Here is a 15,151-nt window from a genome sequence, read left to right as displayed (position 1 = left end):
GTCAGAGTGGTGTAACAAGACACTTTTAATGCCCGTCAGAAGAGATGTGGAGGTCAGAGTGGTATAACAAGACGCTTTTAATGCCCGTCAGAAGAGACGTGGAGGTCAGAGTGGTATAACAAGACGCTTTGAATGCCCGTCAGAAGAGACGTGGAGGTCAGAGTGGTATAACAAGATGCTTTTAATGCCCTTACAAGAGACGTGGAGGTTAAAGTGGTATAACAAGATGCTTTTAATGCCCCTTACAAGACATGTGGAGGTCAGAGTGGTATAACAAGACGCTTTTAATGCCCCTTACAAGAGACGTGGAGGTCAGAGTGGTATAACAAGACGCTTTTAATGCCCCTTACAAGAGAAGTGGAGGTCAGAGTGGTATAACAAGATGCTTTTAATGCCCCTTACAAGAGACGTGGAGGTCAGAGTGGTATATCAAGTGGCTTTTAATGCCCCTTACAAGAGACGTGGAGGTCAGAGTGGTATAACGAGACGCTTTTAATGCCCCTTGCAAGAGAAGTGGAGGTCAGAGTGGTATAACAAGACACTTTTATTGCCCCTTACAAGAGACGTGGAGGTCAGAGTGGTATAACAAGACGATTTCATGCCCCTTACAAGAGACGTGGAGGTCAGAGTGGTATAACAAGACGCTTTTAATGCCTTTTACAAGAGATGTGGAGGTCAGAGTGGTATAACAAGACGCTTTTAAGGCCAGTCAGAAGAGACGTGGAGGTCAGAGTGGTATAACAAGACGCTTTAAATGCCCCTCACAAGAGACGTGGAGGTCAGAGTGGTATAACTAGATGCTTTTAATGCCCCTTACAAGAGATGTGGAGGTCAGAGTGGTATAAAAAGACGCTTTGAATGCCCGTCAGAAGAGACGAGGAGGTCAGAGTGGTGTAACAAGACACTTTTAATGCCCCTTACAAGAGATGTGGAGGTCAGAGTGGTATAACAAGACGCTTTTAATGCCCGTCAGAAGAGACGTGGAGGTCAGAGTGGTATAACAAGACGCTTTGAATGCCCTTTACAAGAGACGTGGAGGTCAGAGTGGTATAACAAGATGCTTTTAATGCCCCTTACAAGAGACGTGGAGGTTAAAGTGGTATAACAAGATGATTTTAATGCCCCTTAGAAGAGATGTGGAGGTCAGAGTGGTATAACAAGATGCTTTAATGCCCGTCAAAAGAGACGTGGAGGTCAGAGTGGTATAACAAGACGCTTTTAATGCCCCTTACAAGAGATGTGGAGGTCAGAGTAGTATAACAAGACGCTTTTAATGCCCGTCAGAAGAGACGTGGAGGTCAGAGTGGTAAAACAAGATACTTTTAATGCCCCTTACAAGAGACGTGGAGGTCACAGTGGTATAACAAGGTGCTTTTAATGCCCCTTACAAGAGATGTGTAGGTCAGAGTGGTATAACAAGACGCTTTTAATGCCCGTCAGAAGAGACGTGGAGGTCAGAGTGGTATAACAAGACGCTTTTAATGCCCGTCAGAAGAGACGTGGAGGTCAGAGTGGTATAACCAGATCCTTTTAATGCCCCTTACAAGAGACGTGGAGGTCAGAGTGGTATAACAAGATGCTTTTAATGCCCCTTGCAAGACATGTGGAGGTCAGAGTGGTATAACAAGACGATTTAATGCCCCTTACAAGAGACGTGGAGCTCAGAGTGGTATAACAAGATGCTACTAATGCCCCTTACAAGAGAAGTGGAGGTCAGAGTGGTATAACAAGACGCTTTTAATGCCCCTTACAAGAGACATGGAGGTCAGAGTGGTATATCAAGTCGCTTTTAATGCCCCTTACAAGAGACGCGGAGGTCAGAGTGGTATAACGAGACGCTTTTAATGCTCCTTGCAAGAGAAGTGGAGGTCAGAATGGTATAACAATACACTTTTAATGCCCCTTACAAGAGACGTGGAGGTCAGAGTGGTATAACAAGACGATTTCATGCCCCTTACAAGAGACGTGGAGGTCAGAGTGGTATAACAAGACGCTTTTAATGCCTTTTACAAGAGATGTGGAGGTCAGAGTGGTATAACAAGACGCTTTTAAGGCCAGTCAGAAGAGACGTGGAGGTCAGAGTGGTATAACAAGACGCTTTAAATGCCCCTCACAAGAGACGTGGAGGTCAGAGTAGTATAACTAGATGCTTTTAATGCCCCTTACAAGAGATGTGGAGGTCAGAGTGGTATAACAAGACGCTTTGAATGCCCGTCAGAAGAGACGAGGAGGTCAGAGTGGTGTAACAAGACACTTTTAATGCCCCTTACAAGAGATGTGGAGGTCAGAGTGGTATAACAAGACGCTTTGAATGCCCTTTACAAGAGACGTGGAGGTCAGAGTGGTAAAACAAGATGCTTTTAATGCCCCTTACAAGAGACGTGGAGGTCACAGTGGTATAACAAGGTGCTTTTAATGCCCCTTACAAGAGATGTGGAGGTCAGAGTGGTATAACAAGACGCTTTTAATGCCCGTCAGAAGAGACGTGGAGGTCAGAGTGGTAAAACAAGATGCTTTTAATGCCCCTTACAAGAGACTTGGAGGTCAGAGTGGTATAACAAGGTGCTTTTAATGCCCCTTACAAGAGATGTGGAGGTCAGAGTGGTATAACAAGACGATTTTAATGCCCGTCAGAAGAGACATGGAGGTCAGAGTGGTATAACAAGACTCTTTTAATGTGCCTTACAAGAGACGTGGAGGTCAGAGTGGTATAACAAGATGCTTTTAATGCCCGTCAGAAGAGACGTGGAGGAAAGAGTGTTATAACAAGATGCTTTTAATGCCCCTTACAAGATATGTGGAGGTCAGAGTGGTATAACAAGACGCTTTTAATGCCCGTCAGAAGAGACGTGGAGGTCAGAGTGGTATAACAAGGCTCTTTTAATGTCCCTTACAAGAGACGTGGAGGTCAGAGTGGTATAACAAGACGCTTTTAATGCCCGTCAGAAGAGACGTGGAGGTCAGAGTGTTATAACAAGATGCTTTTAATGCCCCCTACAAGAGACGTGGAGGTCAGCGTGGTATAACAAGACGCTTTTAATGCCCCTTACTAGAGACGTGGAGGTCAGAGTGGAATAACCAGATGCTTTCAATGCCCCTTACAAGAGACGTGGAGGTCAGAGTGGTATAACAAGATGCTTTTAATGCCCCTTACAAGACATGTGGAGGTCAGAGTGGTATAACAAGACGCTTTTAATGCCCCTTACAAGAGACGTGGAGGTCAGAGTGGTATAACCAGATGCTTTTAATGCCCCTTACAAGAGACGTGGAGGTCAGAGTGGTATAACAAGATGCTTTTAATGCCCCTTACAAGACATGTGGAGGTCAGAGTGGTATAACAAGACACTTTTAATGCCCCTTACAAGAGACGTGGAGCTCAGAGTGGTATAACAAGATGCTACTAATGCCCCTTACAAGAGAAGTGGAGGTCAGAGTGGTATAACAAGACGCTTTTAATGCCCCTTACAAGAGACGTGGAGGTCAGAGTGGTATATCAAGTCGCTTTTAATGCCCCTTACAAGAGACGTGGAGGTCAGAGTGGTATAACGAGACGCTTTTAATGCCCCTTACAAGAGATGTTGAGGTCAGAGAGGTATAACAAGACGCTTTTAATGCCCCGTCAGAAGAGAAGTGGAGGTCAGAGTGGTATAACAAGACACTTTTAATGCCCCTTACAAGAGACGTGGAGGTCAGATTGGTATAACAAGACGATTTCATGCCCCTTACAAGAGACGTGGAGGTCAGAGTGGTATAACCAGACGCTTTTAATGCCTTTTACAAGAGATGTGGAGGTCAGAGTGGTATAACAAGACGCTTTTAAGGCCAGTCAGAAGAGACGTGGAGGTCAGAGTGGTATAACAAGACGCTTTAAATGCCCCTCACAAGAGACGTGGAGGTCAGAGTGGTATAACTAGATGCTTTTAATGCCCTTTACAAGAGATGTGGAGGTCAGAGTGGTATAACAAGACGCTTTGAATGCCCGTCAGAAGAGACGAGGAGGTCAGAGTGGTGTAACAAGACACTTTTAATGCCCCTTACAAGAGATGTGGAGGTCAGAGTGGTATAACAAGACGCTTTTAATGCCCGTCAGAAGAGACGTGGAGGTCAGAGTGGTATAACAAGACGCTTTGAATGCCCTTTACAAGAGACGTGGAGGTCAGAGTGGTATAACAAGATGCTTTTAATGCCCCTTACAAGAGACGTGGAGGTTAAAGTGGTATAACAAGATGCTTTTAATGCCCCTTACAAGAGATGTGGAGGTCAGAGTGGTATAACAAGATGCTTTTAATGCCCGTCAAAAGAGACGTGGAGGTCAGAGTGGTATAACAAGACGCTTTTAATGCCACTTACAAGAGATGTGGAGGTCAGAGTGGTATAACAAGATGCTTTTAATGCCCCTTACAAGACATGTGGAGGTCAGAGTGGTATAACAAGACGCTTTTAATGCCCCTTACAAGAGACGTGGAGCTCAGAGTGGTATAACAAGATGCTACTAATGCCCCTTACAAGAGAAGTGGAGGTCAGAGTGGTATAACAAGACGCTTTTAATGCCCCTTACAAGAGACGTGGAGGTCAGAGTGGTATATCAAGTCGCTTTTAATGCCCCTTACAAGAGACGTGGAGGTCAGAGTGGTATAACGAGACGCTTTTAATGCCCCTTGCAAGAGAAGTGGAGGTCAGAGTGGTATAACAAGACACTTTTAATGCCCCTTAAAAGAGACGTGGAGGTCAGAGTGGTATAACAAGACGATTTCATGCCCCTTACAAGAGACGTGGAGGTCAGAGTGGTATAACAAGACGCTTTTAATGCCTTTTACAAGAGATGTGGAGGTCAGAGTGGTATAACAAGACGCTTTTAAGGCCAGTCAGAAGAGACGTGGAGGTCAGAGTGGTATAACAAGACGCTTTAAATGCCCCTCACAAGAGACGTGGAGGTCAGAGTGGTATAACTAGATGCTTTTAATGCCCATTACAAGAGATGTGGAGGTCAGAGTGGTATAACAAGACGCTTTGTATGCCCGTCAGAAGAGACGAGGAGGTCAGAGTGGTGTAACAAGACACTTTTAATGCCCCTTACAAGAGATGTGGAGGTCAGAGTGGTATAACAAGACGCTTTTAATGCCCGTCAGAAGAGACGTGGAGGTCAGAGTGGTATAACAAGACGCTTTGAATGCCCTTTACAAGAGACGTGGAGGTCAGAGTGGTATAACAAGATGCTTTTAATGCCCTTACAAGAGACGTGGAGGTTAAAGTGGTATAACAAAATGCTTTTAATGCCCCTTACAAGAGATGTGGAGGTCAGAGTGGTATAACAAGATGCTTTTAATGCCCGTCAAAAGAGACGTGGAGGTCAGAGTGGTATAACAAGACGCTTTTAATGCCCCTTACAAGAGATGTGGAGGTCAGAGTGGTATAACAAGGTGATTTTAATGCCCCTTACAAGAGATGTGGAGGTCAGAGTGGTATAACAAGACGATTTTAATGCCCGTCAGAAGAGACATGGAGGTCAGAGTGGTATAACAAGACTCTTTTAATGTGCCTTACAAGAGATGTGGAGGTCAGAGTGGTATAACAAGACGCTTTTAATGCCCGTCAGAAGAGACGTGGAGGTAAGAGTGTTATAACAATATGCTTTTAATGCCCCTTACAAGATATGTGGAGGTCAGAGTGGTATAACAAGACGCTTTTAATGCCCGTCAGAAGAGACGTGGAGGTCAGAGTGGTATAACAAGACTCTTTTAATGTCCCTTACAAGAGACGTGGAGGTCAGAGTGGTATAACAAGACGCTTTTAATGCCTGTCAGAAGAGACGTGGAGGTCAGAGTGTTATAACACGATGCTTTTAATGCCCCTTACAAGAGATGTGGAGGTCAGCGTGGTATAACAAGACGCTTTTAATGCCCCTTACAAGAGACGTGGAGGTCAGAGTTTAATAACCAGATGCTTTCAATGCCCTTTACAAGAGACGTGGAGGTCAGAGTGGTATAACAAGACGCTTTTAATGCCCGTCAGAAGAGATGTGGAGGTCAGAGTGGTAAAACAAGATGCTTTTAATGCCCCTTACAAGACATGTGGAGGTCAGAGTGGTATAACAAGACGCTTTTAATGCCCCTTACAAGAGACGTGGAGCTCAGTGTGGTATAACAAGATGCTATTAATGCCCCTTACAAGAGAAGTGGAGGTCAGAGTGGTATATCAAGTCGCTTTTAATGCCCCTTACAAGAGACGTGGAGGTCAGAGTGGTATAACGAGACGCTTTTAATGCCCCTTACAAGAGATGTTGAGGTCAGAGAGGTATAACAAGACGCTTTTAATGCCCCGTCAGAAGAGAAGTGGAGGTCAGAGTGGTATAACAAGACACTTTTAATGCCCCTTACAAGAGACGTGGAGGTCAGAGTGGTATAACAAGACGATTTCATGCCCCTTACAAGAGACGTGGAGGTCAGAGTGGTATAACAAGACGCTTTTAATGCCTTTTACAAGAGATGTGGAGGTCAGAGTGGTATAACAAGACGCTTTTAAGGCCAGTCAGAAGAGACGTGGAGGTCAGAGTGGTATAACAAGACGCTTTAAATGCCCCTCACAAGAGACGTGGAGGTCAGAGTGGTATAACTAGATGCTTTTAATGCCCCTTACAAGAGATGTGGAGGTGAGAGTCGTATAATAAGATGCTTTTAATGCCCCTTACAAGAGATGTGGAGGTCAGAGTGGTATAACAAGACACATTTAATGCCCGTCAGAAGAGACGTGGAGGTCAGAGTGGTATAACAAGACTCTTTTAAAGCCCATTACAAGAGATGTGGAGGTCAGAGTGGTATAACAAGACGCTTTTAATGCCCCTTACAAGAGATGTGGAGGTCAGAGTGGTATAACAAGACGCTTTTAATGCCCGTCAGAAGAGATGTGGAGGTCAGAGTGGTAAAACAAGATGCTTTTAATGCCCCTTACAAGACATGTGGAGGTCAGAGTGGTATAACAAGACGCTTTTAATGCCCCTTACAAGAGACGTGGAGCTCAGTGTGGTATAACAAGATGCTATTAATGCCCCTTACAAGAGAAGTGGAGGTCAGAGTGGTATATCAAGTCGCTTTTAATGCCCCTTACAAGAGACGTGGAGGTCAGAGTGGTATAACGAGACGCTTTTAATGCCCCTTACAAGAGATGTTGAGGTCAGAGAGGTATAACAAGACGCATTTAATGCCCCGTCAGAAGAGAAGTGGAGGTCAGAGTGGTATAACAAGACACTTTTAATGCCCCTTACAAGAGACGTGGAGGTCAGAGTGGTATAACAAGACGATTTCATGCCCCTTACAAGAGACGTGGAGGTCAGAGTGGTATAACAAGACGCTTTTAATGCCTTTTACAAGAGATGTGGAGGTCAGAGTGGTATAACAAGACGCTTTTAAGGCCAGTCAGAAGAGACGTGGAGGTCAGAGTGGTATAACAAGACGCTTTAAATGCCCCTCACAAGAGACGTGGAGGTCAGAGTGGTATAACTAGATGCTTTTAATGCCCCTTACAAGAGATGTGGAGGTGAGAGTCGTATAACAAGATGCTTTTAATGCCCCTTACAAGAGATGTGGAGGTCAGAGTGGTATAACAAGACACATTTAATGCCCGTCAGAAGAGACGTGGAGGTCAGAGTGGTATAACAAGACTCTTTTAAAGCCCATTACAAGAGATGTGGAGGTCAGAGTGGTATAACAAGACGCTTTCAATGCCCCTTACAAGAGATGTGGAGGTCAGAGTGGTATAACAAGACGCTTTTAATGCCCGTCAGAAGAGATGTGGAGGTCAGAGTGGTAAAACAAGATGCTTTTAATGCCCCTTACAAGAGACGTGGAGGTCAGAGTGGTATAAGAAGGTGCTTTTAATGCCCCTTACAAGAGATGTGGAGGTCAGAGTGGTATAACAAGACGCTTTTAATGCCCGTCAGAAGAGACGTGGAGGTCAGAGTGGTATGACAAGACTCTTTTAATGTCCCTTACAAGAGACGTGGAGGTCAGAGTGGTATAACAAGATGCTTTTAATGCCCCTTACAAGAGACGTGGAGGTCAGATTGGTATGACAAGACGCTTTTAATGCCCCTTACAAGAGAGGTGGAGGTCAGAGTGGTATAACAAGACGCTTTTATTGCCCGTTACAAGAGACGTGGAGGTCAGAGTGGTAAAACAAGACGCTTTTATTGCCCGTCAGAAGAGACGTGGAGGTCAGAGTGGTATAACAAGACTCTTTTAATGTCCCTTACAAGAGACGTGGAGGTCAGAGTGGTATAACAAGACGCTTTTAATGCCCGTCAGAAGAGACGTGGAGGTCAGAGTGGTATAACCAGATGCTTTTAATGCCCCTTACAAGAGACGTGGAGGTCAGAGTGGTATAACAAGATGCTTTTAATGCCCCTTACAAGACATGTGGAGGTCAGAGTGGTATAACAAGACGCTTTTAATGCCCCTTACAAGAGACGTGGAGCTCAGAGTGGTATAACAAGATGCTACTAATGCCCCTTACAAGAGAAGTGGAGGTCAGAGTGGTATAACAAGACGCTTTTAATGCCCCTTACAAGAGACGTGGAGGTCAGAGTGGTATATCAAGTCGCTTTTAATGCCCCTTACAAGAGACGTGGAGGTCAGAGTGGTATAACGAGACGCTTTTAATGCCCCTTGCAAGAGAAGTGGAGGTCAGAGTGGTATAACAAGACACTTTTAATGCCCCTTACAAGAGACGTGAAGGTCAGAGTGGTATAACAAGACGATTTCATGCCCCTTACAAGAGACGTGGAGGTCAGCGTGGTATAACAAGACGCTTTTAATGCCCCTTACTAGAGACGTGGAGGTCAGAGTGGAATAACCAGATGCTTTCAATGCCCCTTACAAGAGACGTGGAGGTCAGAGTGGTATAACAAGATGCTTTTAATGCCCCTTACAAGACATGTGGAGGTCAGAGTGGTATAACAAGACGCTTTTAATGCCCCTTACAAGAGACGTGGAGGTCATATTGGTATAACAAGACGCTTTTAATGCCCCTTACAAGAGAGGTGGAGGTCAGAGTGGTATAACAAGACGCTTTGAATGCCCGTCAGAAGAGACGAGGAGGTCAGAGTGGTGTAACAAGACACTTTTAATGCCCGTCAGAAGAGATGTGGAGGTCAGAGTGGTATAACAAGACGCTTTTAATGCCCGTCAGAAGAGACGTGGAGGTCAGAGTGGTATAACAAGACGCTTTGAATGCCCGTCAGAAGAGACGTGGAGGTCAGAGTGGTATAACAAGATGCTTTTAATGCCCTTACAAGAGACGTGGAGGTTAAAGTGGTATAACAAGATGCTTTTAATGCCCCTTACAAGACATGTGGAGGTCAGAGTGGTATAACAAGACGCTTTTAATGCCCCTTACAAGAGACGTGGAGGTCAGAGTGGTATAACAAGACGCTTTTAATGCCCCTTACAAGAGAAGTGGAGGTCAGAGTGGTATAACAAGATGCTTTTAATGCCCCTTACAAGAGACGTGGAGGTCAGAGTGGTATATCAAGTCGCTTTTAATGCCCCTTACAAGAGACGTGGAGGTCAGAGTGGTATAACGAGACGCTTTTAATGCCCCTTGCAAGAGAAGTGGAGGTCAGAGTGGTATAACAAGACACTTTTATTGCCCCTTACAAGAGACGTGGAGGTCAGAGTGGTATAACAAGACGATTTCATGCCCCTTACAAGAGACGTGGAGGTCAGAGTGGTATAACAAGACGCTTTTAATGCCTTTTACAAGAGATGTGGAGGTCAGAGTGGTATAACAAGACGCTTTTAAGGCCAGTCAGAAGAGACGTGGAGGTCAGAGTGGTATAACAAGACGCTTTAAATGCCCCTCACAAGAGACGTGGAGGTCAGAGTGGTATAACTAGATGCTTTTAATGCCCCTTACAAGAGATGTGGAGGTCAGAGTGGTATAAAAAGACGCTTTGAATGCCCGTCAGAAGAGACGAGGAGGTCAGAGTGGTGTAACAAGACACTTTTAATGCCCCTTACAAGAGATGTGGAGGTCAGAGTGGTATAACAAGACGCTTTTAATGCCCGTCAGAAGAGACGTGGAGGTCAGAGTGGTATAACAAGACGCTTTGAATGCCCTTTACAAGAGACGTGGAGGTCAGAGTGGTATAACAAGATGCTTTTAATGCCCTTACAAGAGACGTGGAGGTTAAAGTGGTATAACAAAATGCTTTTAATGCCCCTTACAAGAGATGTGGAGGTCAGAGTGGTATAACAAGATGCTTTTAATGCCCGTCAAAAGAGACGTGGAGGTCAGAGTGGTATAACAAGACGCTTTTAATGCCCCTTACAAGAGATGTGGAGGTCAGAGTGGTATAACAAGGTGATTTTAATGCCCCTTACAAGAGATGTGGAGGTCAGAGTGGTATAACAAGACGATTTTAATGCCCGTCAGAAGAGACATGGAGGTCAGAGTGGTATAACAAGACTCTTTTAATGTGCCTTACAAGAGATGTGGAGGTCAGAGTGGTATAACAAGACGCTTTTAATGCCCGTCAGAAGAGACGTGGAGGTAAGAGTGTTATAACAATATGCTTTTAATGCCCCTTACAAGATATGTGGAGGTCAGAGTGGTATAACAAGACGCTTTTAATGCCCGTCAGAAGAGACGTGGAGGTCAGAGTGGTATAACAAGACTCTTTTAATGTCCCTTACAAGAGACGTGGAGGTCAGAGTGGTATAACAAGACGCTTTTAATGCCTGTCAGAAGAGACGTGGAGGTCAGAGTGTTATAACACGATGCTTTTAATGCCCCTTACAAGAGATGTGGAGGTCAGCGTGGTATAACAAGACGCTTTTAATGCCCCTTACAAGAGACGTGGAGGTCAGAGTTTAATAACCAGATGCTTTCAATGCCCTTTACAAGAGACGTGGAGGTCAGAGTGGTATAACAAGACGCTTTTAATGCCCGTCAGAAGAGATGTGGAGGTCAGAGTGGTAAAACAAGATGCTTTTAATGCCCCTTACAAGACATGTGGAGGTCAGAGTGGTATAACAAGACGCTTTTAATGCCCCTTACAAGAGACGTGGAGCTCAGTGTGGTATAACAAGATGCTATTAATGCCCCTTACAAGAGAAGTGGAGGTCAGAGTGGTATATCAAGTCGCTTTTAATGCCCCTTACAAGAGACGTGGAGGTCAGAGTGGTATAACGAGACGCTTTTAATGCCCCTTACAAGAGATGTTGAGGTCAGAGAGGTATAACAAGACGCTTTTAATGCCCCGTCAGAAGAGAAGTGGAGGTCAGAGTGGTATAACAAGACACTTTTAATGCCCCTTACAAGAGACGTGGAGGTCAGAGTGGTATAACAAGACGATTTCATGCCCCTTACAAGAGACGTGGAGGTCAGAGTGGTATAACAAGACGCTTTTAATGCCTTTTACAAGAGATGTGGAGGTCAGAGTGGTATAACAAGACGCTTTTAAGGCCAGTCAGAAGAGACGTGGAGGTCAGAGTGGTATAACAAGACGCTTTAAATGCCCCTCACAAGAGACGTGGAGGTCAGAGTGGTATAACTAGATGCTTTTAATGCCCCTTACAAGAGATGTGGAGGTGAGAGTCGTATAATAAGATGCTTTTAATGCCCCTTACAAGAGATGTGGAGGTCAGAGTGGTATAACAAGACACATTTAATGCCCGTCAGAAGAGACGTGGAGGTCAGAGTGGTATAACAAGACTCTTTTAAAGCCCATTACAAGAGATGTGGAGGTCAGAGTGGTATAACAAGACGCTTTTAATGCCCCTTACAAGAGATGTGGAGGTCAGAGTGGTATAACAAGACGCTTTTAATGCCCGTCAGAAGAGATGTGGAGGTCAGAGTGGTAAAACAAGATGCTTTTAATGCCCCTTACAAGACATGTGGAGGTCAGAGTGGTATAACAAGACGCTTTTAATGCCCCTTACAAGAGACGTGGAGCTCAGTGTGGTATAACAAGATGCTATTAATGCCCCTTACAAGAGAAGTGGAGGTCAGAGTGGTATATCAAGTCGCTTTTAATGCCCCTTACAAGAGACGTGGAGGTCAGAGTGGTATAACGAGACGCTTTTAATGCCCCTTACAAGAGATGTTGAGGTCAGAGAGGTATAACAAGACGCATTTAATGCCCCGTCAGAAGAGAAGTGGAGGTCAGAGTGGTATAACAAGACACTTTTAATGCCCCTTACAAGAGACGTGGAGGTCAGAGTGGTATAACAAGACGATTTCATGCCCCTTACAAGAGACGTGGAGGTCAGAGTGGTATAACAAGACGCTTTTAATGCCTTTTACAAGAGATGTGGAGGTCAGAGTGGTATAACAAGACGCTTTTAAGGCCAGTCAGAAGAGACGTGGAGGTCAGAGTGGTATAACAAGACGCTTTAAATGCCCCTCACAAGAGACGTGGAGGTCAGAGTGGTATAACTAGATGCTTTTAATGCCCCTTACAAGAGATGTGGAGGTGAGAGTCGTATAACAAGATGCTTTTAATGCCCCTTACAAGAGATGTGGAGGTCAGAGTGGTATAACAAGACACATTTAATGCCCGTCAGAAGAGACGTGGAGGTCAGAGTGGTATAACAAGACTCTTTTAAAGCCCATTACAAGAGATGTGGAGGTCAGAGTGGTATAACAAGACGCTTTCAATGCCCCTTACAAGAGATGTGGAGGTCAGAGTGGTATAACAAGACGCTTTTAATGCCCGTCAGAAGAGATGTGGAGGTCAGAGTGGTAAAACAAGATGCTTTTAATGCCCCTTACAAGAGACGTGGAGGTCAGAGTGGTATAAGAAGGTGCTTTTAATGCCCCTTACAAGAGATGTGGAGGTCAGAGTGGTATAACAAGACGCTTTTAATGCCCGTCAGAAGAGACGTGGAGGTCAGAGTGGTATGACAAGACTCTTTTAATGTCCCTTACAAGAGACGTGGAGGTCAGAGTGGTATAACAAGATGCTTTTAATGCCCCTTACAAGAGACGTGGAGGTCAGATTGGTATGACAAGACGCTTTTAATGCCCCTTACAAGAGAGGTGGAGGTCAGAGTGGTATAACAAGACGCTTTTATTGCCCGTTACAAGAGACGTGGAGGTCAGAGTGGTAAAACAAGACGCTTTTATTGCCCGTCAGAAGAGACGTGGAGGTCAGAGTGGTATAACAAGACTCTTTTAATGTCCCTTACAAGAGACGTGGAGGTCAGAGTGGTATAACAAGACGCTTTTAATGCCCGTCAGAAGAGACGTGGAGGTCAGAGTGGTATAACCAGATGCTTTTAATGCCCCTTACAAGAGACGTGGAGGTCAGAGTGGTATAACAAGATGCTTTTAATGCCCCTTACAAGACATGTGGAGGTCAGAGTGGTATAACAAGACGCTTTTAATGCCCCTTACAAGAGACGTGGAGCTCAGAGTGGTATAACAAGATGCTACTAATGCCCCTTACAAGAGAAGTGGAGGTCAGAGTGGTATAACAAGACGCTTTTAATGCCCCTTACAAGAGACGTGGAGGTCAGAGTGGTATATCAAGTCGCTTTTAATGCCCCTTACAAGAGACGTGGAGGTCAGAGTGGTATAACGAGACGCTTTTAATGCCCCTTGCAAGAGAAGTGGAGGTCAGAGTGGTATAACAAGACACTTTTAATGCCCCTTACAAGAGACGTGAAGGTCAGAGTGGTATAACAAGACGATTTCATGCCCCTTACAAGAGACGTGGAGGTCAGCGTGGTATAACAAGACGCTTTTAATGCCCCTTACTAGAGACGTGGAGGTCAGAGTGGAATAACCAGATGCTTTCAATGCCCCTTACAAGAGACGTGGAGGTCAGAGTGGTATAACAAGATGCTTTTAATGCCCCTTACAAGACATGTGGAGGTCAGAGTGGTATAACAAGACGCTTTTAATGCCCCTTACAAGAGACGTGGAGGTCATATTGGTATAACAAGACGCTTTTAATGCCCCTTACAAGAGAGGTGGAGGTCAGAGTGGTATAACAAGACGCTTTGAATGCCCGTCAGAAGAGACGAGGAGGTCAGAGTGGTGTAACAAGACACTTTTAATGCCCGTCAGAAGAGATGTGGAGGTCAGAGTGGTATAACAAGACGCTTTTAATGCCCGTCAGAAGAGACGTGGAGGTCAGAGTGGTATAACAAGACGCTTTGAATGCCCGTCAGAAGAGACGTGGAGGTCAGAGTGGTATAACAAGATGCTTTTAATGCCCTTACAAGAGACGTGGAGGTTAAAGTGGTATAACAAGATGCTTTTAATGCCCCTTACAAGACATGTGGAGGTCAGAGTGGTATAACAAGACGCTTTTAATGCCCCTTACAAGAGACGTGGAGGTCAGAGTGGTATAACAAGACGCTTTTAATGCCCCTTACAAGAGAAGTGGAGGTCAGAGTGGTATAACAAGATGCTTTTAATGCCCCTTACAAGAGACGTGGAGGTCAGAGTGGTATATCAAGTCGCTTTTAATGCCCCTTACAAGAGACGTGGAGGTCAGAGTGGTATAACGAGACGCTTTTAATGCCCCTTGCAAGAGAAGTGGAGGTCAGAGTGGTATAACAAGACACTTTTATTGCCCCTTACAAGAGACGTGGAGGTCAGAGTGGTATAACAAGACGATTTCATGCCCCTTACAAGAGACGTGGAGGTCAGAGTGGTATAACAAGACGCTTTTAATGCCTTTTACAAGAGATGTGGAGGTCAGAGTGGTATAACAAGACGCTTTTAAGGCCAGTCAGAAGAGACGTGGAGGTCAGAGTGGTATAACAAGACGCTTTAAATGCCCCTCACAAGAGACGTGGAGGTCAGAGTGGTATAACTAGATGCTTTTAATGCCCCTTACAAGAGATGTGGAGGTCAGAGTGGTATAAAAAGACGCTTTGAATGCCCGTCAGAAGAGACGAGGAGGTCAGAGTGGTGTAACAAGACACTTTTAATGCCCCTTACAAGAGATGTGGAGGTCAGAGTGGTATAACAAGACGCTTTTAATGCCCGTCAGAAGAGACGTGGAGGTCAGAGTGGTATAACAAGACGCTTTGAATGCCCTTTACAAGAGACGTGGAGGTCAGAGTGGTATAACAAGATGCTTTTAATGCCCCTTACAAGAGACGTGGAGGTTAAAGTGGTATAACAAGATGATTTTAATGCC

The sequence above is a fragment of the Phyllobates terribilis genome, unplaced genomic scaffold, assembly GCF_046119375.1.
Source record: "Phyllobates terribilis strain yellow unplaced genomic scaffold, ASM4611937v1 Scaffold_1__5_contigs__length_1240528914, whole genome shotgun sequence".
NCBI classification, from domain to species: domain Eukaryota; kingdom Metazoa; phylum Chordata; class Amphibia; order Anura; family Dendrobatidae; genus Phyllobates; species Phyllobates terribilis.
Note: the sequence above shows the minus strand (reverse complement) of the source record.